At 42.6% G+C, this 23,130-nt stretch overlaps 1 protein-coding gene and 1 long non-coding RNA gene across 2 annotated transcripts in view; both read right to left on the reverse strand.

Moving 5' to 3' along the window:
* The window catches only part of LOC116036831 (transcription factor IIIB 90 kDa subunit-like), a 125,496-nt gene that overhangs the window by 55,574 nt on the left and 46,792 nt on the right, over positions 1-23,130 (reverse strand). The window lies entirely within an intron of this gene.
* On the reverse strand, positions 1,275-22,257 carry LOC116036836. Its single transcript, XR_004101734.2, has 3 exons — positions 22,247-22,257; positions 20,494-20,503; positions 1,275-1,566 (listed from the first exon to the last, which is right to left on the reverse strand). It is a non-coding gene; the product is annotated as an uncharacterized LOC116036836 (long non-coding RNA).

Here is a 23,130-nt window from a genome sequence, read left to right on the forward strand (position 1 = left end):
TAAAAGGAAACAAAAGGGAGGGAGTGGGTACCAGGCTTTGACAGTAGAAGAAAACCATCAGTGGAAATTCAACAGCTTTCACTCCAAAAGATCCTCCACCTTGATTAGCGGTTTTGGAACAAAGTGAAACTCTTCTCTGGCTGCCTGCAGACATCAGACAAGTCAATCAAAGGAGTAGAGATGGAGAGAAATGTTTTAAAGAGGCAGCAAGCGGCAGGTTTACGGGAGCCGTTTAACTTCTGTCAGCTTTCTGCCTTTAACACGTTCACAGGGGGCCCTCCTTCCTCGAGTTCAAACTCCCAACAGGGCGGCAGCTTCAAAGACGTGCCACCTGAGTCCCCGGGCGGCTTTCCCGCTTCATTAAGGAGAGACAGGTGCACAGACAGGAATACACCCATCCTCAGACAGTAAAGGGTGTGTTCTCCCACAGCCGAGGAGGTGAGAGGGGGGTGGGGGGATAATCTAGTCAGCCATTTGAGTTCAGTTTGCAGATTGCAGCTTCCTTAAAAAAAAGAAAGCGCCGCCGAGGGAAGAGACAGGTCAGTCGCTATCTGCCGGGCCCAGCCCTCTCAGAGCTTCCTCTCCGTGAAGTGCGAGGGGGAGATAAGATGGAGACAAGCCCTGGGAGAGATTGGCAGCTCCAGGAGGCAGAGAGGCAGCGAGACGAGGAGCTGATAACACCGGTCCAACCTCGGAGAGAGGAGGAGGGAGGGAGCATTACCCAGTTATTATTCAGCCTGGCTTTGATATATCTACACTCGCTAATTTGATCAAACCCAGAAAAAATTGTTCTTGGTGAGCGTGCAGAACAATCTGCAGACTGAGAAGATGCCAAGTCAAATTGCTGCCTGAAAATAAATCGGGTAATAAAAAGAGGAAGGCGCCGTAGCAGCAGTCTGCTTCGACGGTGTAGAATAATGTTCTTACTATTTGCAGATAAATATAATAAGAATGTAAAAGGTTTCCATAAGAGACCAAGTGTGTTTTGCTGTATGCTTATTGCACAGAGTTGTGTGCTGTCATAGAGAGGTGTTGGTTCAAAGTTCTCCGGGCGGGACACACATCTGCATTCCCCGAACAAAGGAAACTGACACACAGAAGGTTTAGCTTAAGCCATAACTATAGTGTAGTTATAGGCCATGAGTCTCGAGCAAAATACAGTGAGTAATAATAACAAGTGAAACAGAGCAGAACAGGAGCAGAATGTACCGCTTCGCGTGAGAGCAAATGAGGACGAGACACAGCACAGTGGCCCCCACCCTGGCGTGTGTTGTGTGAAAATAACAATCCCTGTGCTGGAGAAGAAGAGGGGGGCCCAAGAAAGAAAGTATAAGAGATGAGGGGAAGAACAGATCGGGGCTCACAAGGTCTGACAGTGTAGAGATACGTGAACCGGCTCCGGATTTTTGTCTGTTGCTAGGGAAACTTAGTCTCTGCGTGCTTTGTGATCCCACAGATCTGTGTATTGTGACTCCGATGCTTGACTGATTAAACAAATGTATTTGACTTTATGTTATCGTTTTATTTGGCTCTTGCTTAGGATCAATGTAATTCCAATTTAACGAACTAGTGCAGTGCCCGTTGAAAATATGTCTGTTTGGAACGGACGATTGCTTGGCCTGTGGTATTGCTGCTTGTAGAATTCTTCAAAACCAAATTGTACCCCAAAATTACTTAAAGAAGGACCCCAAACCACTTAATATGCACCTCCACTGTATAGCCTACTAATGACTTACAGTGTAGGCTACGTCTACATCAAAGGAAGACATTGCACTACTATATTTACCTGACAGAGAACGGGGCAGATTCAGAATGTAATCACAAAATATCACAATGACAATGTGGAGTTATCAGACATTAGCGTCATGGACTCATGGCAGTGTGCTACCCATCCGGCCCATTATGAGAGCTAATCAGCACATATCTGCGTTCATCAAGCACCAGAACCGGACCGACAAGAGACTCGGTTGTTTATGACCAAATTTCAGGCTCTGCGATTGCTGCCCACGTCATGTCCTGCACGCTCGAGAGAGCGAGAGAGCGAGAGAGAGAGAGAGAGAGAGAGAGAGAGAGACGTTGTCTCGTGTCGTATGATCGTTATCAAATTCATACAGGTTTAGTGGCTTGACGGTTAACAGTGAAGTATGGATTTGATTCGCGGGGGTATTTTGGCAACGGTAATGTTATTAGGGTTGTAAGTTAGGAGTAGACTTAATTAACCCGACCAAGGGTGAGAGTCTGATGAAAACTGATGTATCTGAGATTTTCTCGCATTGCACAGCGCTCTGAAGGAATAATCTCAGAGATTACGTTATGTTCTGCCAGCTCACAGCAACTTAATACAATAGCAGGAAAAGAGTCCGCGCAGTTGTAAAGCGTTCCGCATGTGGCGTCTGCGTGTGATGTGCAGGTTACCTTCCCAACAAACACACCCCCAAACACGGACACACATATACAGATACGTCTCGCTGCCACTTGTCTGTAGCTGGCTGTGCTTTGCATGTGTGGGATTCTGAAACGTCCTTAAATTTGGGAATTGTCGTTTGTTTATTCAAAGTCAAAGACAGTCCAAAGTCGTGCAACTTTGCACATTTTTGTGGGTCTGAGGTGTATGTCACAGAGGAGGAAATCCCCACCAACGGCATGCCCTCAAGGTGTTAACTCTATCGCCCTGTTCTCTCTTGGTCCTCGCAGACAGGTAACCCGACCCCGCATTTAGCCCCCCTCCTCCTCGCCCGTCTCCCACACATCAATGTGTCCCAGGCGGCGGCAGGCCTGTCTGATGTGGTCAGGAGAATAAGATGCTTCACTGCAGAGGCTCTCTAATACCAAAGAAGAAAAAACAAAGAAACAGAGGAAATGTGCCCTGCGGGAACGAATGCTAACAGGTGTAGGAGACGGCCTTTTGAAGGCAGCGTGGGAGGGGGAGAACAAGAGATTTTAAAGAGCTAGAGGGGGGAGGGAGAGAGAGAATAAGAGATACAGAGATATTAAAAGATAATACTGGTGTTCTTTATTTTTCTTGGCTGTCAAAAAAATCCCAGAAAAAGAACAAAACCAACAATGTGTTAGTCTGTCTCGCAGTACGTTCTGACTTCCTGTCTGGGGCTCTCAGCTTCAAGACCATTGGTCGCTGAAGACGTAAATCTTTAAGAACGTTTTACAAATGCATAATTTAATTTTTTAGACTCTGTAACATTCTTAAAACAGCTGGTCACTGTAGTTTAATTTTGTTGAGAAAACAGCCTTTAAAAGAATGTAAAATTCATACATTTTGCAAGACACTACAGGAATATGATATATATGAATAGGGTAAAACTAATAGATGAAACTTACCCAGTTGATTACTTACATTAAGACAATTATTTTTTGTATCACAAGTTTTACGAAACTATTTTTAAACATACAAATGAGGCATTATCTTATGCTAACTTATGGTGAATTTAGAAGAAATCTACAGATGCAAAAAGCCAAAGTAAAGTAAATACCTAAATGTGTATTTTGGACGTTTTATTTCCACTATTCTGAAAAAAGACATGTTACTGAAGCAAAATAGCCAAAAATCTCAACATTGACCAGTGCATGAAAAACCGTAGTGTCTAACTTTAACTTTCCTCAACAAAGTTAAACTCTGATATGAAAAAGTGATGTTGAAATCACATCATCAGGCTAACAAGACGACAGGTTTTGGTTTTGGAGACAGAAAGGAAAATTGTTAGACTGCAGAAGAAAACGCCAAAGAGATCCAGAGAAAACAGCAACAGCAGAGTAGGGGTGAAAGAATGAGAGAAGTAGGCAGAGAAAGACAAAGAGAGGCTGAGCAGGAAAGATATAGAGAGAAAGAATGAGGTAGGTAGGAGACCGAGAGAGACTGATGGAGGAGAGCAGCAGGAGGGAAGACATAGAGGAATGAGCAGAGAGCAGCTGAGAGAGAGGAGAGACAAAGGAGGCAGAGAGAAAAGACGTTAAGGAAGGCTAAGTACGTTAGGAAAGACATTGAGAGAACAAAAAAGATGGAAGAGGGAGAAAAGGGAGGCTCACTGATCTCCTTATAATCCTGAACCGTGTTTCATATGGGATCTGAGGAGAAGACAGAAAGGAAAGACGAGAGGAGGAATAAAAATGAAAAAAGCCACGCTGGCTAAATTAAAAGGAAGGCTCAGTCTGACTCCTCCACATCTCCTGTCCTGTCCTCTCCCGCTCTCTCCCTCTCCCTCCCTCCCAAAAAACAAAGAGTGTGTGGGAGAGCGTGTGTGTGCGTGCGTGTGTGTGTGTGTGTGTGTGTGTGTGTGTGTGTGTGTGTGTGTGTGTGTGTGTGTGTGTGTGTGTGTGTGTGTGTGTGTGTGTGTGTGTGTGTGTGTGTGTGTGTGTGTGTGTGTGTGTGTGTGAGAGAGATCTGGAGGATGAATGGGCCTGTGTAGCCCCAGTGCTGCAGGATCAGCCGTCATCCACACTTCAAAAAGGAGCCCACATTATCCAGACTCACAGCTCTTGATGTCAGCAACAATCCTGATCCTCTCCCACCTCCCCCCCCCCCCCCCCCACCCCCCGACCTGCAGCAAGCTCGGCCACATGGCTGCAGGGAGGAGAGGTACACATGAAAGTAGACATTTCAATTTGTCAAGATCCTGCCTTTTAGATGGGATGGTGACTGTTGAAGGTAAAGTGAAATCACCTGCTGCAATACAATCGCTGCAGAGGGATAAAATTAATGAAATATTACCTTTGCAAAATGCTGGCTCCTCAATGGATGCGTTTCTTCAAAGGAGTACACCATGTTTTAAATGTGATACATGTGAAAAACACTGAAAAAAGCTCTGAAAAATTAGATGAAAATACAGTTGCAAATGCTTATTTTCATTATTGCTCATTTTTGATTAATCTGTTGGCCTACAAAAAGTAAAAAGAATAACAAAAACTGCTGGTCTCAAGTTATCAGAGCTCATAACAATGTTGTTAAAAAGGTATGGTTCGACATTTTGGGAAACATGCTTATTTGCTTTCTTTCCAATTGTTAGATGATAACATTGATATCACTCATGTGTATGCGTTAAGTACGGAGCTGGAACGGGTGGTGCTTGGCTTAGCACAAAGACTGGAAACAGAGGAAAAAGCTAAAAACTTCTAAAGCTGACTAACATTCACTAATCTCGTTTGCCTAATCTGCACACAAAACAACAATTTGTGGATTAAGAGGGAGTTAGGCGCTGGAACCATTTCTTGACAAACAACAGTTAATCCATCTGCCCAGTACTTCTGTTCAGCGATATCGGCTACAGTGTGGGTTGCCAGATGCCATCTGTTTTTAACAAAGGTCTTCGTAAAAGGTACACATCAGATGGTGCCAAACCTGGATACCTTACTGTGACAAGGATGTGGAAATAAACTTAAGTATTCAATTTCTGATGATACCAAATGGAAATGACCACAAATCATTAAATGTTCAAAGCTAGAGAGAGGAAAAGTCCTTCCCCTTCCGGTGGATCACCATGGGGCCTTACGTCAGAAAAATATGAATAGTGAAAGGTAAGACAAATCATTTTTTGATCTTGATTGACTTGTGCCACATGTGATGTTGTCGATTTAAAAGAAAATTTTGCAAGTCGAGAAAGTCGAAGACTGAAAATATATAATGTGAACGACTACACACCCAAAAGTTGCGTAAGTGATGTTATAACTTTCTCTCGCTGAAGCTATGCAACAGGTCTTGCTCATTCTCTCTCTTCCCGGCTGATAAAAAAAGATGCTGGATAACACACATCAGGTAAGAGAACGTTACATTTGTGCGTGGAACATAGCTGCGTTTACTGGCTAGCTAGCAAGCAAGGTGTAGGCAAGGTAAACTTTGATAATGATGCTACAAACCCAACAGAGGAAGATGTCACATTGTTGGTAATGAGAAAAAAATGCCATATCATAGGCCAAAACATTTGTAATTGCATATGCAAATTTGAGTCCATTAGAAACAAAGATATTGTCCTGCACGTAGCAAAAAACCTATGACAAAATCTATGAATCTTTGTTTTTATCTGCAGTAAGGATACATCAGTGTTCCCTCTACCTCCTGTTCTACTGTTGCACTAAGACATCTCTGGATCAGATCATCAACACAACAAAAAACAGCTCCTGGTGTAGAAGTCCTTCCCTGCAGTAGTATGAGGTAATAAGGCTCTGTGCCAGCTCTGCCCCGGAGAAATAACCAGCCAGCCGAGGCAATAAATAGAGCGCTAGATTGTCGCTGACACGGGCGGGCCGGGCCAGCCCATTAAAACCTGACCTCGCAGACCTTGGAGAAGCCAAGACTGAGCTTACGCCCACTCAACCACCTGCTCCTCCTCCTCCTCCTCCTCCTCACCCTCCCCTCAGAGCAGGATGGGGAGCGGGGAGATACTTCCATGCACATAGGAGCTGGTGGACGATAAGAGTCCTGGAGGCATACTGGATCCCACTAGTTTTGATCTATGATACATACAGCTATGCTCATAAATGCATTGGGTTACTTTTTTTTTTGACTTTGACTTATTGTCAACAAATTCCAAGACCAAAACTAAACTGATGTACTAACAATTATTGTGTTTTTATCACAGCCTGATATTTCTTCTTCCACTGTGCCATAAAAACACTTCAACGAGCCACACTGTTAAACACACACACACAGTTTATTTATTTTGACATAATCCCACATACACTATCCTGCTGCAACAAATACTAGATCACCAAATGTGGATTAATCCGCCGCTGAAAATAGTCCCCAACAAATGAAGCTCAGCGTAAGTTCGTTCAGGGAGACTTCAATAATGTTTTCACACCTCTCCTAATTGATCAGCTGTTTCTAGGCATTCACTTTTCAGTTAAACCAATCTGATTCACCCATGTATTTCACAAGCCAATCACAGCTTGACATCCCTGCTTTAAATCTGTTCCCTCCTCTGCGGTTATCAGTTGTCATTTCAGGAATAGAGTGCGAGCCGTCTCCTCCCCTTCAACCACCGGTCTTCTCACCCATGATACCCTGGGTCTTCATCCAGCTGACCGCCCCTTTGGCACTTTCGGTTTGGTCTTTTGTGCTCCTTCATCACCACCAGTGTCTAGACTCCATCGGGGGATATGTCTGGGTTTCTCTACCCCTTTAAAACATATTTGATGCGATAGAGTCTAATCTCCAAAGACTTTGTACATTTCGATATTTTGCTTATGTAGCTTACAAATAAATCTTTTCATATCTGCAATGAAGTTTCTCCTGAAAATGCACTATTACTCCTGTTTGTTTGATCAAAAACCGGCAGACAAAGAGAAGTTGCGGCGGGACAGCAGCTTCCTTCTGCGGCTGCAGGACCCGCTATCTGGGAGCCAACAGCAACACCATGCTGCTGGAGGCCCAGGCCGTACTGCTGGGCCCGCTGGAGGAAAGGGAGCCAAGGCAGAACCAGAACCAGGACTAGGGGGGTCCTGCTGCAGTAAAATGATGTTTTCTAAAGGGAGTCTGGCAGCTGCAGATCTTTGCAACCTGAGGGGGTGGTGCTCATGGAAACACTCCCGCTTTTGTCCACAGGGGTGCCAACATAAACACAAAACTAATTTAATTTAAGAAATCTCACATTTTGCATATTGTTACCCATCTGTACATGCTCAGCATCTGTAACTTTCCACCAACTTTCCATAAAGAAAATAATCACTAGATTTTGAGATATTCTAATAAACAGACAAACAGGACAGTAAACATAACCTCTGAGCCGAGGTACTAACCCTCTGAGCTGTGTTAACAGCTGTGTTTCCATCCAAATGAGCAGTTTTAAGGAAAAATCCAAAAATGTGGTCAATTAAAATGCAAACTGGGCATAACATTTTCATTAGCTCGGGTTATGTGAATGTATTCAAGAGGACGTGACAATATTAGATTATTAAATGAGAATCAGTGACTGTGGTCCTTCGTGACATTTTTATTGCAGTATTATACCGAAGATGGCATTCATGATATTTTAATGAATGAATTTGTCTCGACTGTGCACACATGGAACAAATGTCAGGGGACGTTGTGGTTACCTGGTATGTGTCCTCGACCACAGGGGCTCCTGGGCTCACCTGCTCTTTTTATTCTGTACTTTATGGTCTTTCTGGAGGAGAAGCGGTAACAAGAAGTAACTCTTCCACCTTAGCCAAGTGTACATTTTTAGCAAATATTTAGGCCTTTTCTTTACTTTGAACGTTTTTTCTCATTGTATTAATGCAAAAACTAAAAAAAGATCCTCATACCTACATGAGATTTTGTCAGTGACTTCCAAAACGACCCTGGCTATTTTCTGATCAGATACCTTTTTAGTTAAGGCTTTGTTAAGCTTTTAAGGAAACTAAAACTATTTGGTTGAGGTCAGGGAAAGACTGCCTTCATGATTTAAAAGAAACAAACGTTGACTGTTGGTAGGAGAGGAGACCAAAATCTTCTCCCTAAAAGGTTTGGTCATCTGCACTAGTTGAACAACAAGATTTTCCTCACTTATCCAACAAAGAGTTTTTTGACTAAAATTTGTATGGATACAACAATATGGAGAGAAGTCTAGAGGAAAATAAAAAACTGAGTTCCTGGTAAGTTTTGGGATCAGTCAGAGACTGAGTCTGAGCTGTCATCACAGACATTAGGTCTGTATGTTCCTACCTATCTCCCGGCTAACGATTGCACAGTTCAGTGAATAACAAAGCGGAAATTAGCTTTCTGTTTAGTCTGAACACCTTAAACCTTTTGGTTAGTAGGCGATAAAACTCGTTTGGAGCATTCCAACAAACGAGTAAAGATTTATTTGTGTTTAAATTAAACTGTACTGTTGTCCTGCACACATACTTACAAGTAAAATACAAACTACTCTAAACTGTAGCAAACAAACTGGACTTAAGACCGGATAAGCTGACATTACAACAGTTTTGTTTCCATTGTTATGAGCAGCCATATTGTTTTTCAGCTACCTCTCTTTGCCATCTGTGACTGCGTCCTCTCAGGCGAATGTTTCTGAAAGTGACGGATCTTTTCAACAGTGTACACCAAGTTTTCCATATTTTGGCTAAATGGCTTTGATCAAAGAGATGTCTTGTCAATTTGTCCTGCTTCGATATTTGGCCTATTTTTCCAGAACAGTGTGTAATTTTTACATCACGAAAGTGGGATGAATTAATCATCAGCACTGAGTGAATCGACAATGTAAGAATATTAAGAGATGAACTGATTGATGCTTTGATGGATAAGTAGGACAGGGGAAGAATTTGGAGAATGCGGTCATCAAAACGAGAGTGGTTTAATGTGTGCATTGTTGTGCATGAGAATCAAACATTTGAAATGTCAGATGACCGCCACAGGAATGTTTAGCCAAATGTTGCCTTTGCCACACCGATGAATCAGCACTGTGTTTCTTATAGGCACCAAAACCACATGCTCATCTGCATGAAAATATTTACAAACTGTCTATGGAAGTAAATCCGCCCGCGGATCTCCGTCTGCTGTTCTACATCATCAGTCTATGATGTTCAAAGAGCTCCAGCAAAGACTTGGGGATGAGAAGTGGCATTGTACTTTGTCTGGCGGACCCACTTTGCTTTAACTTTCTACATGTGTTGCTGCTTCCGATATTGATTTTCTATTTTTGCTTTTCAGTCAAGAATATCCAGGAGTCACAAGCACTGACACAAAATGTCTTACAGTTGCAATGCATTATGGTATATTCTAAGCAACTGTGGGTGTAGAAATCTGCATGTACGCCTCTTCTCTAATGGATTTCTGTCTGGACGAAGGTGGAATGTGGGTGCAAAATGGCTCTTTTCTAAGTGATAACAAAAGCAAAAAATGTTTCAAACTCAACAGCTGGCAAATCAATCTCAGCACAAGGTATATTAGAAGGTCTGGAGCTTTCAATCACATCACACAATCTTCCTCAGATCTCTACAAGGTCAAGAATCCCAATTTTTAAGCCAACATGGACAAGAAGTCCCTAAAATAATTTTCCAATTTTGAAGATCTTCAATGGAATAAATGTCTGTTAAGTCACTATCTATCGCCGAGTGAGATAACACAAAAAATGAGTGAGCCTACGGCCCAGTAATGAAAACTCAAACTTTGCAGTACTACGAGCTGGCGCAGTAAGCAGCGCACAGTTAGTGGCGCGTTTTCCATCACCCAGCAGTAGATGGTCTGCCGGAGAGGGCAGGCGGAGCTAACGCAACAGACTGTGGTGGTCGTTAAGGAGATAAGATAGGGTCAGTTGCCCACTAAACAGAAGGTGGGTGGTTCGATCAACAGCCCGTGCAGTCCACATGTCAAAGTGTTCTTGGGCAAGGCGTGTAAATATGTATCGCTCCTGATGAGCAAGTGGCACCTCGCATGGTAGCCTCTGCCATCAGTGTATGGATGTGTGTGTGAATGGGTCAATGCTGGCTTCTGTTGTAAAGCGCTTTGAGTGGTTGCTAATTTAATCGCATTTAATTACTGCATTTTTAACCCATCCTAAGTGTTAGGAGCAGTGAACAGTTATACATACAGTATCCGGGGAGCATCTTGGGGTTCCGTGTCTGGTGTGTGAAGCGGCGTGCTTGTTTTTCCGTTCTCTGCTAGCGTTGCGAGTAAAAGGTTACCACGGCCAAACGAAGAAAGAAAAGAGAGATGGAAACTGACTGACGTCACACAGATGACATTGTTTGGATCTCTGGAAAGTAAAATCCATCAAACCTGCGATTACCACTTATCGCCATATGTGTCGCCAATGAGAACTAAACAGAGATCTTCAAGACTAACTTTAAAATGTTAAATGACAGCTGGACAATCTCCACTTCATCCGCTGATGAAGACTGTGTGATATAAACAAAAGCTCCAGAAGAAGGCTGTTTCCAATGGTGACAATGAATCATCTTAACACTTTAAAGAATGTCAATTTCAGGATAAAGGACCTTCTGCATGAAATCCATTGGCCATATTGAGTCACTGCCTTGCTCAAGGGCTCCTCACAGTAGCTGCACAGGATGGCAGTGTGGGGAACCAAACCTGTGACCGTTTAGCTTCAATCTGCTTCTCTGAGCTTAAGTCTTCCTGCTGCTGCCTCCACAGAGGACTGAAACAGCTCATCTCGACAACATTAACACATTAACGCTGATGTAGCTGGAAATCAGAGACGCTACCTGCTGCTCCACTCTTCTTTCAGCTCTGAGCGAGAGTCCACTTTGACTGAAGACTTGAATGCAATTTGAATTGACCCAAGTGTGCAGAAATGGATTCCTTTCAAAACATAAATTATATTTATTTCAAACCCGGATATGGAGATGCAGTGCTCAGACTCAGAGTCTCTACTAGTTCTCTTGTGAGGATCCTTCCAGCCGTGTACTGTACCTTCATACTAAAGAAAATTATCCTCTTGGGTACGTTTTTTAAAACTAAAACTTCTCCATGCATCATGGAGACATTAAATACCTGAAATGTATCATCATGACACTCTGGCTTTGACTCTTGCTCTCATATTAGTTGGTTGAATTGTTGACAGAAAGTGGATTTCATTGTTTCTGGATTAGAGCAGCTGAATGTCTGTCCTTAGTTTAAACATTATTTCTGTACTGGATGCAAAGATGCTAGCTCAATAGGATACATTGCGATAGAGCAACAACTTGTTCTATGAGTGTGTTGTCACTGTGAGTGCAACAAGAACTTCTTTGTTATGCTCGACACAAGGGGTTAATGGCAGTCCTACGACATGGTTTACATTTTGATAGCACTCCTAATACAGTAGACAGATGCATGTTACATGATCAGCCAGTTTTAATCATATTCTGCACAGTAAGGTGTTTACATTATCTGATTTGTGACGCAGAGTGAAGGCGGGCCAGGTAACTTCTATTTCACCCTGTTTACCTTCTTTTATTCACTGTGATGGAGAGCGGTGATTGTGGTGAGCAGAAGGAAGATGATAGTCTTTCTCCAACTCACTTCATGTTTTCTTCACTACCAACAATCTCCACCGGCAGCAGAAACTTGTAAGAGAACACAAGCAGCCCAGGCTGACCAATCGCAGCTCTTGCCATCTCCACGCTGCATCTCCATAACCACAGGATCTGACGTGTAGTTAAGTTCAGGTTACTTTATTTGTACCCGTAAGTAATGGTTAATGGTTAAAGGAAACCAGTGATGGTTAAAGGAAACCAGTGATGAAGCTTGGTAGGGGAAAGAACACAAAAGCCTTGATAAAACCCCCAGTCCTGCTGCATAAGGAGGGAAGGAGGAGAGGGAAGAGGGGGGAGGAGGTTAAGCTGTAAAATCTGCTGTGACGCAACAGCCAGGGGCGAGCGGTTTCCTTCCTTTCCCTGCCTACTAAACGGTAGCTGTCATCTCCCGTCAGGCTGGCGGCGGCAGACGAGACGGCTTCGTTTTCCCTCCTCGGGCCAGAAGACGCACATCATCTCCAATCACAGCCGGCTGCTGTGAGGGGCCGCTGCAGCCTTCTCTCCAGAGAGACTGACTGCTAACTGCTACTCTAACACACACACACACACACACACACACACACACACACACACACACAGCCTGATTTCATATTCTACACCAAACTGCTGCTGAGGTAGCATAGCTTGTACTGACTCACGGAAAGCGTATGATTGGCCGTCCGCAGAGAGCGGCCTGAGCTTGCAATAAACATTAGACTTTTGTTCTTCTTCTGGTGTTTCTGCTGTGTGTATCAGTGACGCCCGTCTCCCTGCGCTGTCACTGCCTGTCGGTCTGCCATCCCATCCAGTCGCTCTCCTCCTCCCAGAGGTTGTGTCCATCCGGCCATATGTCCATCAAGCTCTACTGTACCACCCCAGGCACTGTAAACACTCCCCCCTTCCCTCACACACAATCAGGCCTGCCCAGCTGTCCCAGCAGCAGAGAGGAAATGAATACATTTGTGAATGGATTGGCTGCATCAATGAGTAATAAGTCATTAACAATTAAAGGGGCAACACACTTGAATTTTAAAGAAGATGGCCACAGGTTTCAAACTGCTGTGGATTGAAACATACCACTCAATCAAATATTTATCTGACAGGTGCAAGGATTCATGTCTTTCAACGCCCCTCCCCCACCACACACACATTGTGTACCACACACACTGTACTAGACTTGTGAGGACCACCACTGACATGATGCATTAACAGTAACCAACAACTACAGTGCTAACTCCAACCTCGACCCTCATGCTGAAGGAATTATTATACACTCTGGAAATTACTCTCATTTGTTTCCTTGCTGAGAGTTAGATGAGAAGAGTGATATCACTCTGATGTATGTTCTGTACGTTAAACATGAAGCTACAGGCAGCAGCCAGTTAGCTTAGCATAAAGACTGTAAATGGGGGGAAACAGCAAGCCTGGCTCTCTCCAAAAGTAACAAAAATCTTTATACCATCACCTCTAAAGCTCAGTGAATTAACATGTCATATTTTGCTTGTTTAATCCTTATAAAGAAGAAAGTTATTGCAGTTTATTGATCGTCCTACTGCCTACCCTGACACAAAGGCATTACTACTGTGTGGTGTTATATAGAGCTGGGCAACATATTGATATTATATCAATACTGTGGTAAGAGACTAGATATTGTCTTAGATTTTGGATATTGAATATGGCGTAAGTTGTCTTTTCCTGGATATACAGGCTGCATTACTGTGAAGTGATGCAATTTTCTGACTTTAGCCTGTAGACTTTTATTTGCCTTTAGCCACTTAGTCATTATATTCACATTAATGATGATTATTCATCACAAATACCTATGTAAATATTTTTAAGACCCTACAATATCGTAGCAATATCGATAGAGGTATTTCTTCAAAAATATTGTGATATTTAATTTTCTCCATATCGCCCAGCCCTAGTAATATACAGATAATTTAATGTCCCTTAAACTGAAGGAGGACAATTATACAGACGTGTTTAAATGACGTGTTTAACTGTGTTAAGCTTTTTCAACAACTCCCTGCTTCATTTCTTTACAGTTACACATCCACAGCTGTCCTTCACAAGTCATTTGGTCACAGACTCAGCCGTCAAGCCTTCAACACTTATGCTCCATCAGAGCAAGAAAAATTTAAATCGTAAAATGTGGTGAGATACTGTAGTTCAACTTTTCTCCAGTGCAGTTTCCTTTGTCTGAGGAAATGTCTCAAAATGAATCTTAACATAATTAAACGGACAGAATAAAGCAGATTGTTGCACTTAAATGTGGAATTGTCTGAACAATCCCAGAGTTGGAGACGCTGGTGGCTGCTGGGATCAAACCAGTGACCTGCTGGTTCGGAGGGCTGCCTCTCTCCTCATTAGCTTTCCAAAAGACAACACAAAGGAGCTTGTAGATCTTTTTTTCTACACATCTGACTGCTAAGGCGGTAAAGTGCGCTGATACTAAAGAACAGGATGAGACTTTGAATTTTCTTTCATCCCTGAACGACTCCTCTGTGGACAGACAGACACAGAGAGAGAGAGAGAGAGAGAGAGAGAGAGAGAGAGAGAGAGAGAGAGAGAGAGAGAGAGAGAGAGAGAGAGAGAGAGAGAGAGAAGCAGAGCTGCTGTCAGAGTGCAGATCTGTTAGGAGCTTCTACCACGCCCCGAACGGCTGAGAGCTACGACTCACTGCAGTAATTGCCGTTAGTGAGGAGGATGAATGGTAGAAAATGTTTTAGGACAACAGGTCTGTGTCTGGGGAGCACTGAATGCTTCCCTAAACGCAGCCTTACACCTGTAAAATGGTTACAAAAACGGGGTGTGAAACCAAGTTAGATCCTAAAAATGAAATGGATTCTTCAAAGAGCAAAAAGGCCCGGCTGAAAGCTAGAGTTTCAAAGACTTCAAACGGCCCTTTTCCCAGACGTTTTCAGGCAATAAAAACGGCAGAGTGGTTTGACAAGAGCTGGGGAGCTGTGCTCACTGGGGTAGTTAAGGTCAGGGCAAACGTCATTGATTGAACTAAGTGCTCCGCTGAAAAACTGTGTGCCTCAATCAATGCTGCCTCTAACGGTGCGGGGCAGAGCTCCCCAAAGAATAAGGCTATAGACCAATGTGACAAAGTCATCCGGAAGGTGCTGGAATCATGCTCCTGTCGGCACACTGCTCTCCGTTTCTCCTCTGATGACATGAGTTAATGAAAATGCCATTACTCCGACAGGCCTTCGATGAGGGAGCGGGGTACAACAGGGTGACCGATAGAAAAGAGTTTAACTAGGGATGAACAGCTGTTTCACTGACAACAGCATTTCCAAAGTGGATGCACAGTTCATATTCTTCACTCCAAAAATCAAAAATGCATATTTGTCCCCTTATCTGTAGTGCTATTTATCAGTCTAGATAGTTTTCTATGAGTTGCCCAGTGTTGGATATATCGGTCGTAGAGATGTCTGCCTTCTCTCCAATATAATGGAACTAGATGGCACTCTGCTTGTGGTGCTCAAAGCACCAAAAAAAAATACACTTGAGACACTCAACAGCAATGTTTCTTTCCAGAAATCTTGACCTGGTTACTCAAGATATTCCACAGACCTGGCTGTGAGCAGTTTCATGTAGAAACATTTTCTTTCTCCCGAATTACACCCGCCAAAAAAACGGATCTGTGCATCTGTTCAATGTTGCTACATGTTGTTCATCTGAGTGAAGGCTGCTGGAACAAAGCTGTTTTTATAAACTATAAAAGACTATAAACTCCATCCTGAAATTCACTGTGCAGAGAGTGGGAGTCCTCATTTAAAAACTAGACGGTTATCCACTGGAACTGTCTGTGTATACAGGGACACTGGGTTAAGCTATGCCCACTAGACCATTGAAGCGAGCGGTATACCCGGTAATTCTGAGTACGTGATACAGCTTTAGTCAGTGTCTTTGTATTATATATATGGGAAATATATTTACTTCTTTGCAAAGAGTTAAATGAGGAGATTGATACCATCTCATTTATTAAAGATGTCAATAGCATAAGAGGTCCTTGTTTTAAGTGTTAACTGCTAGAATTATCTCTTGAGTCTTCTGCTGGATGATTGGGACACACAATCTGTCATAATCAGTTGAAACTCACCACTTGGCTTTTTCAAACCGGGGTATTTTTTGGGGTGAAAATCGATAAAAAACTATACGAAAATAATGAAGCTTATGTATCCTTGCTAGTAAATACACAATAATAACAGCTCTTGTGTGGCTGTCTGCGTTCACCATATTCCAAACTATGTTTCCTTTCTTGAGCTTTTCCTGAGAATCCAAAATTACACCCTCTTTCTCTTCCTCCAGTGCCCTGCCCTCTACTAACAATGTCCACAAATACTACACACACACGTGCACGCATGCACGCATGCACGAATGCACGCGAGCGTACAGATGGAAGGCTGGGCCCTAATGACAAGGTACTCTGTCCACTTAATACTTCAAAGATTGAGCTTGGGGGGCGGGGGCATGATACCCCCCCCCCCCCCCCCGCCCTTCCCATACCCACCACAATTAGCCGTAAGAACTGAACTAGACCAGGACCAGCCTGAATCCACAGAACCTCCATCTGCATCCAGTTCTGTGTAACCAGCCTCACGGAAAACGCTCGCAGTGGACATGGAGATACATAAACTAACACACTAACCCTCACAGTGGTCACACACACACTACATCAAGTGTAATCAGACACACGTTTGTTTCCGAACACAATGATGACACACAAATAAAACAATTTGGAATACACGTTATAATGCTCACCTAGCTGCTAGCATGGCACGCCCTCATACTCTGCTTCTGACTGGCTAGCAGTGCTTACCTAGCTACTGAGCATGTGCGACTCCCAACAAAAATGGAACAGAAGTGAGATGTCTCACTCTGTAGCTAAAACAGAGCTCAACACACAGGGTGAAAAGAGGAGCTGCAGCAATGTTCAATACAACAAAAATATGTTTTTTTCTGAAAATTAAACCACATAAACCTATGCTGGTATAACCTCTAAATACAATTACCAAATACCTACAACCTGAATATGAGCAAAATATGCCCAATTTAAAAAGGACTTGTTTTTGTCTTTTCGCTGCATGTCACTAGCATCAAAAATTAGACCAATAACACAGACCGAAGACACGACACGTTGTTTCCAGGCAGCAATTTGAAATGCAACAGCAACACAGTAGACATGAAGCAGGTTTAAGGTCCGTGTACTTGGTGGCCAACGGATTTTCGTTTTGAAAGGAAAAAAACAAAAACGAAAAACGGCCAGTTTCCCAATTACCATTAGTAAATAGGAAAACAAAAAACGGAAAACAACCCATTATTCGTTTTTTGTTTTGATATTAGAAAACGAAAAACAATCTCGTTATCCGATTGTCTTTGATGTATTTGTAGATGGAACTCGGAAATTAAAATACGTGTGTATAAGTCGTATTCCTTAATTTTGCATTGGTATTTTTTCGTGACCCGGAAGTTACTCCCGCCACGGCAAGACCCGCCCTTCAATAGCATTTATTGGCCAGTACCACCTGTAAGATCCGTTCTGTGCATGCGCATAATTAACTAACAATGTCCATGTGCGATTTACAGTCTATGTTTGTACCATGTGTCAACCATGGATGTATTAAGAGAACACTTTAACACTTTACGACCAAACATTACAACTTTTTTATTAAATCTTTTTTATTAAATCTTTATTATACAATAGTCATAGCTACAAACATTCGAAACTTGTCACTGATCCAAAACCGTGTAGCGACATCGTTGTTGTGTTGTTTACGTTAATGTTTTTACCTTTAATACTTCGTCTTGACTAATAACCATAGACTGTCTATTATTAATGCGATGAAGTGTAAACGTACATAAGTGTCCTTTTGAAGATGGGATGACAGCTCTCCCAGCCACCACTGCTGTATACCACTATAGTAGCTACATGCCAACGGCAGTAAACACTATAGTAGCTACATGCTAACGGTCATTTTAGCTGGCAATGTTGTTAAATTCTCCCCAATTCCGGGTCACATTCCTGCTGAAACATGTCCGATTGTGTAGTGTTTGGTTCAGAAGCCTTTATCTGTGATTTTTGACGTTAGAAAGTGCTGCTTCGTTCCACTACAATCTAACGTTAGCATACTCATAGCTAACTATTGTAGCTGCATGCTAACGCGACATAGCGGAGCATATAGCTAGCTATGTACGTATGTAGCAGGACTTTGTACCGTAAAAATCACCAATAAAGGCTTCTAAACCAAATACTAAACAAATACAAATACAGTAAAGTGACCGGAATTAGGGGTGAAATGTCCAGCATTGAGCTACATAATAGTTTGCTAGGAGTTAGCTGGTCTCTCACAGAGATCTCATTTGTAGCCCTGTTTTACCTGATACTTTCATAAAAGTACAAACACATAAAGTGAGAGGTATACACATGCTTAAACTTTATTAAAAGCATGGTTAACCTGAAGCAGGACGGAGCCATGACTTAAAACACCAAAGCAAGGCTTCTAGCTCAGGCTAGCTAGCGTTAGCAAATTACCTTCAAAGTTGCAAAGAAATGATGAAACGTAAAATTTGAAGCCTTTATTTAATTTGCTACATGGTGTTCTACTGGATGGCCAGACGACGCTCCGTATATCATTAACAGATACTTTAGGCAACTCCAGCAAACACCTTGTAAACTTCATCTCTGTCATCATAACGGTCTACTGTCACTGTCTAATGTTTTCTTCCGGTAACCGGGAATGTCCAAACATCCTTACGCCAATGCGTGCATAGAGCTGTGAAGTTTGCCGGTGTTCGCGCAAGCGTAGAACTGATCAGGCAGTGCACAGAACGGATTTTACAGGCGGTACGGATCGGGTACTGACAAAGGAATAAGATTTATACACACATTTTAATTTCCGAGTTCCATCTACAAATAAATCAAAGACAATTGGATAACGAGATTGTTTTTCGTTTTTTAATATCAAAACAAAAAACGAATAATGGGTTGTTCTCCGTTTTTTGTTTTCCTATTTACTAATGGTAATTGGGAAACTGGCCGTTTTTCGTTTTTGTTTTTTTCCTTTCAAAACGAAAATCCGTTGGCCGCCAAGTACACGGACCAATTTGCTACATGGTGTTGTACTGGATGTCCGGACGACTCTCCGTATATCATTAACAGATACTTTAGGCAACTCCAGCAAACACCTTGTAAACTTCATCTCTGCCATCATAACGGTCTACTGTCACTGTCTAATGTTTTCTTCCGGTAACCGGGAATGTCCAAACATCCTTACGCCAATGCGTGCATAGAGCTGTGAAGTTTGCCGGTGTTCGCGCAAGCGTAGAACTGATCAGGCAGTGCACAGAACGGATTTTACAGGCGGTACGGATCGGGTACTGACAAAGGAATAAGATTTATACACACATTTTAATTTCCGAGTTCCATCTACAAATACATCAAAGAAAATCGGATAACGAGATTGTTTTTCGTTTTTTAATATCAAAACAAAAAACGAATAATGGGTTGTTCTCCGTTTTTTGTTTTCCTATTTACTAATGGTAATTGGGAAACTGGCCGTTTTTCGTTTTTGTTTTTTTCCTTTCAAAACGAAAATCCGTTGGCCGCCAAGTACACGGACCAATTTGCTACATGGTGTTGTACTGGATGTCCGGACGACTCTCCGTATATCATTAACAGATACTTTAGGCAACTCCAGCAAACACCTTGTAAACTTCATCTCTGCCATCATAACGGTCTACTGTCACTGTCTAATGTTTTCTTCCGGTAACCGGGAATGTCCAAACATCCTTACGCCAATGCGTGCATAGAGCTGTGAAGTTTGCCGGTGTTCGCGCAAGCGTAGAACTGATCAGGCAGTGCACAGAACGGATTTTACAGGCGGTACGGATCGGGTACTGACAAAGGAATAAGATTTATACACACATTTTAATTTCCGAGTTCCATCTACAAATACATCAAAGAAAATCGGATAACGAGATTGTTTTTCGTTTTTTGTTTTCCTATTTACTAATGGTAATTGGGAAACTGGCCGTTTTTCGTTTTTGTTTTTTTCCTTTCAAAACGAAAATCCGTTGGCCACCAAGTACACGGACCCAGTTGGTTTACTGAAGCAGAAATCTGCTGCCACAAGTGCAGGTTTTGTAAGATTGTAAATGTCAACAAACAAACCATTACAGGTAACCCACAGCTATGAGCCAAAATCAGATGTAACATACGACTAGGTGAGGTAAGATTAGGGTGATGCAATCATGATTTTGTCTTGCTGCTGCTTTGTCTACAATGAGCTGCCTGTGTTTCAGAATGTTACTATTAAACTGGTGTCAGGATACATTTTATTTCCCAGCATTAATGGACATTAGCGCTCCAGAAATGTTTTAGTTTTTACTTATTTTACTTTCCCGATCGGCCCATGCTGGCTATTGTGTTCTGACTACTGCTTTAGTCAGTATGAAGAGAGTACGGCGTGTGCTACAGGCATCAGCTGACAAGGGTCAAATGAAGTAACACAGCCAGATGATAAAGTGTTCACGCACTGCACTGGTTCTGAGAAAATGAGATGATGTCAGATTGTCACAGAAAAGTAAATCCCCACGAGTGTCACTCGGTTTTGCATTTGATTGGTCAAGGACCGTCTCACAACACTGCAGCATAATTCTGTTACACCAACCAAAACAGAACCAACACACACTGCAGAAGCAGAATGAAGAAAAGACACAGACACACAGAGAGACAGACACACACAGAGAGATACAGAGAGAGACAGAGACACAGAGAGACACACACAGAGAGAGACAGAGACACAAAGAGAGAGACAGAGACACAAAGAGAGAGACAGAGACACAGAGAGAGACAGAGACCGAGAGAGAGAGACAGGGACACAGACACAAACAGAGAGATACAGAGACACAGAGACACAAAGAGAGAGACAGAGACACAGAGAGAGACAGAGACACAGAGAGAGACAGAGACATAGAGAGAGACAGAGACCGAGAGAGAGAGACAGGGACACAGAGAGAGAGACAGAGACACAGAGAGAGAGACACACACACACACACACACACACACACAGTGAGTGAGCAGCTTCCCTCTAATCACACAGCATGGTGTGATCAGCCTCGAGTCCCACTGGCCAACAATTAAACCCTTTAATCACAGCCATGCTTCATCTTTTAAAGCCCATTTTGTCATTCACGGCCACATGCGATGACCATCATGATAGGTCAACTTGAAGAGGATGACTCAAACTAACATCACTCCACAACAACAACCTTTGTTTTCTTTTTTAAAAGGAGACACATTTACAATCAACATAAGAGCCTATGATTCAGATAGCGGTGATTCATTGCAGTTTGGTAATTGTGGCTCCTCTCACTCTTCGCCTCGTCCCAATTGTGTATTCCCCTGATGAAATGAGGTCAGTGGCATAACTGGGGGACACTTTCATCAGGTTAATGGGTGGCTTGACCTGAGCTATGGATGTTTTAGGGAAGCAGGTTTTTACAGAGGCCTTTCCCCATGGAACAGGAGTGTCATAAAGGAACGGAAAGGGATCAGCATCTTTCTAAAGGACACTTGGACAGGACTGGGACCCGTTTCCCAAAAGCATCATTATCGTTAATCATATGGAATTGTCATAAAATCCATTTTACGAACCTTCTTAAGCTCAGGAAGTGTTTCCCAATGTCATTGTCTCTTACAAATGATCGTAGATTAACAACTTGTTGTTTTGTTAAGTCAATATATCTCATGGTGAGCACTGATGTTCTCTGTTAAGAGACAGTCGATGTAAAATGAGGTTTAAATTAGAGACCAAGCACTTTTGTTTTTGTCATCGTCCTCCTCTCCCTCTTCCCGCCTCAGTCCTCTGGTTCCATTCCTTATTATTTCTAATATTTTAGAGTGTTCATGACAAAGCTCTTAACTTCTCTGTGGGATCATTGTGGAGAATAAAAAGATTAAAAAAAAAACCAAACTATTTATCCCGAGGGAAATTTCTTTGCAGCAGTTGCAACACAAAGTGGGAAGAGTGCAAATATAAAGAGTGTAAATCCAAAATATACACAATATCAAAAATGCCAAAATCATGTTGACAGTGTTCATACAAATATAAACAGGTTAATGGTAGGGATCAGTGTTGGTGGGGTTGCATATAGTATGTACAGTATCAGATCTGACATGAGGCCCAGGTCAATATTTATGGACACAAAGAGGCCTCAAACCTGTGACCTTTAAGTTACAGGATGTTCTCCAAACATTAGACCACCTCATCGCCCCTTCCCTCACAACATCCATCTATCCATCAAAACACACTTCACCTCCCACCCCTGGCCTCTCCCGACCCCCCCATCCCCCCGCTCAGAGCCATAAAAACATAGGTTTCCTCATCGGGGCAGATGTAGCTGCATGGCACCATTACCTCACATCCATCACCGCCTCTGCACACCCAGATAGAGGCCGGGCAGAACATCCCACTCGCGTAATTAGGTAATTATAGGCAACGCATGATGGATCCCTGTAGCTGCTTTATTTTTGCAACTGTTAATAACTCATATTGACAGAGGGTGTGATCACGCCTACGGTTTGTTTACCGCGACGGAAAAGTTCAGTCTGCTCTTGTTTGCTCTTTATTCACGATACCTGGCTGCACAACATGTGAACTAACGTCGCAAGGATAAGTGTGTTGAAATATTCTTTTAGATCTACAAATCCACAGACAACACCAAAACAATAATTAATGTATCTACTAAAAAGTATTGTGTGTGTATCACAGCCTGATATATCTTCTTCCTCGGTGTTACAGAGCTCTATTGCTGTTAGAAACGCATCAGTGAGCCACACTGCTGCACTGGCTGACATGTTCCTTCATCACCATTAAAACACACACACACACACACACACACACACACACACACACGTTATTCTGACTCAATCCCTCATACAGTCCTGCTGCCACAAACACTCACTACAATACAGTACCAACTGTGGATTCTGTTTGATAAAAACCACAGTGATTAGCGGTTTTAGAAAATCACTGAACCTTTTTTTTTTTTTAAAAAAAAAAGAAGAAACTATATCTTTGTGAAAGCTTGGAGCTGAGAGCCACAGACAGGGTGGGGAAGTCAGAAAGTATTGAGCGACGGACTAATTAAGGAGACATGAAGAAAAGGCTG

Source organism: Sander lucioperca, chromosome 18 (genome assembly GCF_008315115.2).
Source record: "Sander lucioperca isolate FBNREF2018 chromosome 18, SLUC_FBN_1.2, whole genome shotgun sequence".
NCBI classification, from domain to species: Eukaryota; Metazoa; Chordata; class Actinopteri; order Perciformes; family Percidae; genus Sander; species Sander lucioperca.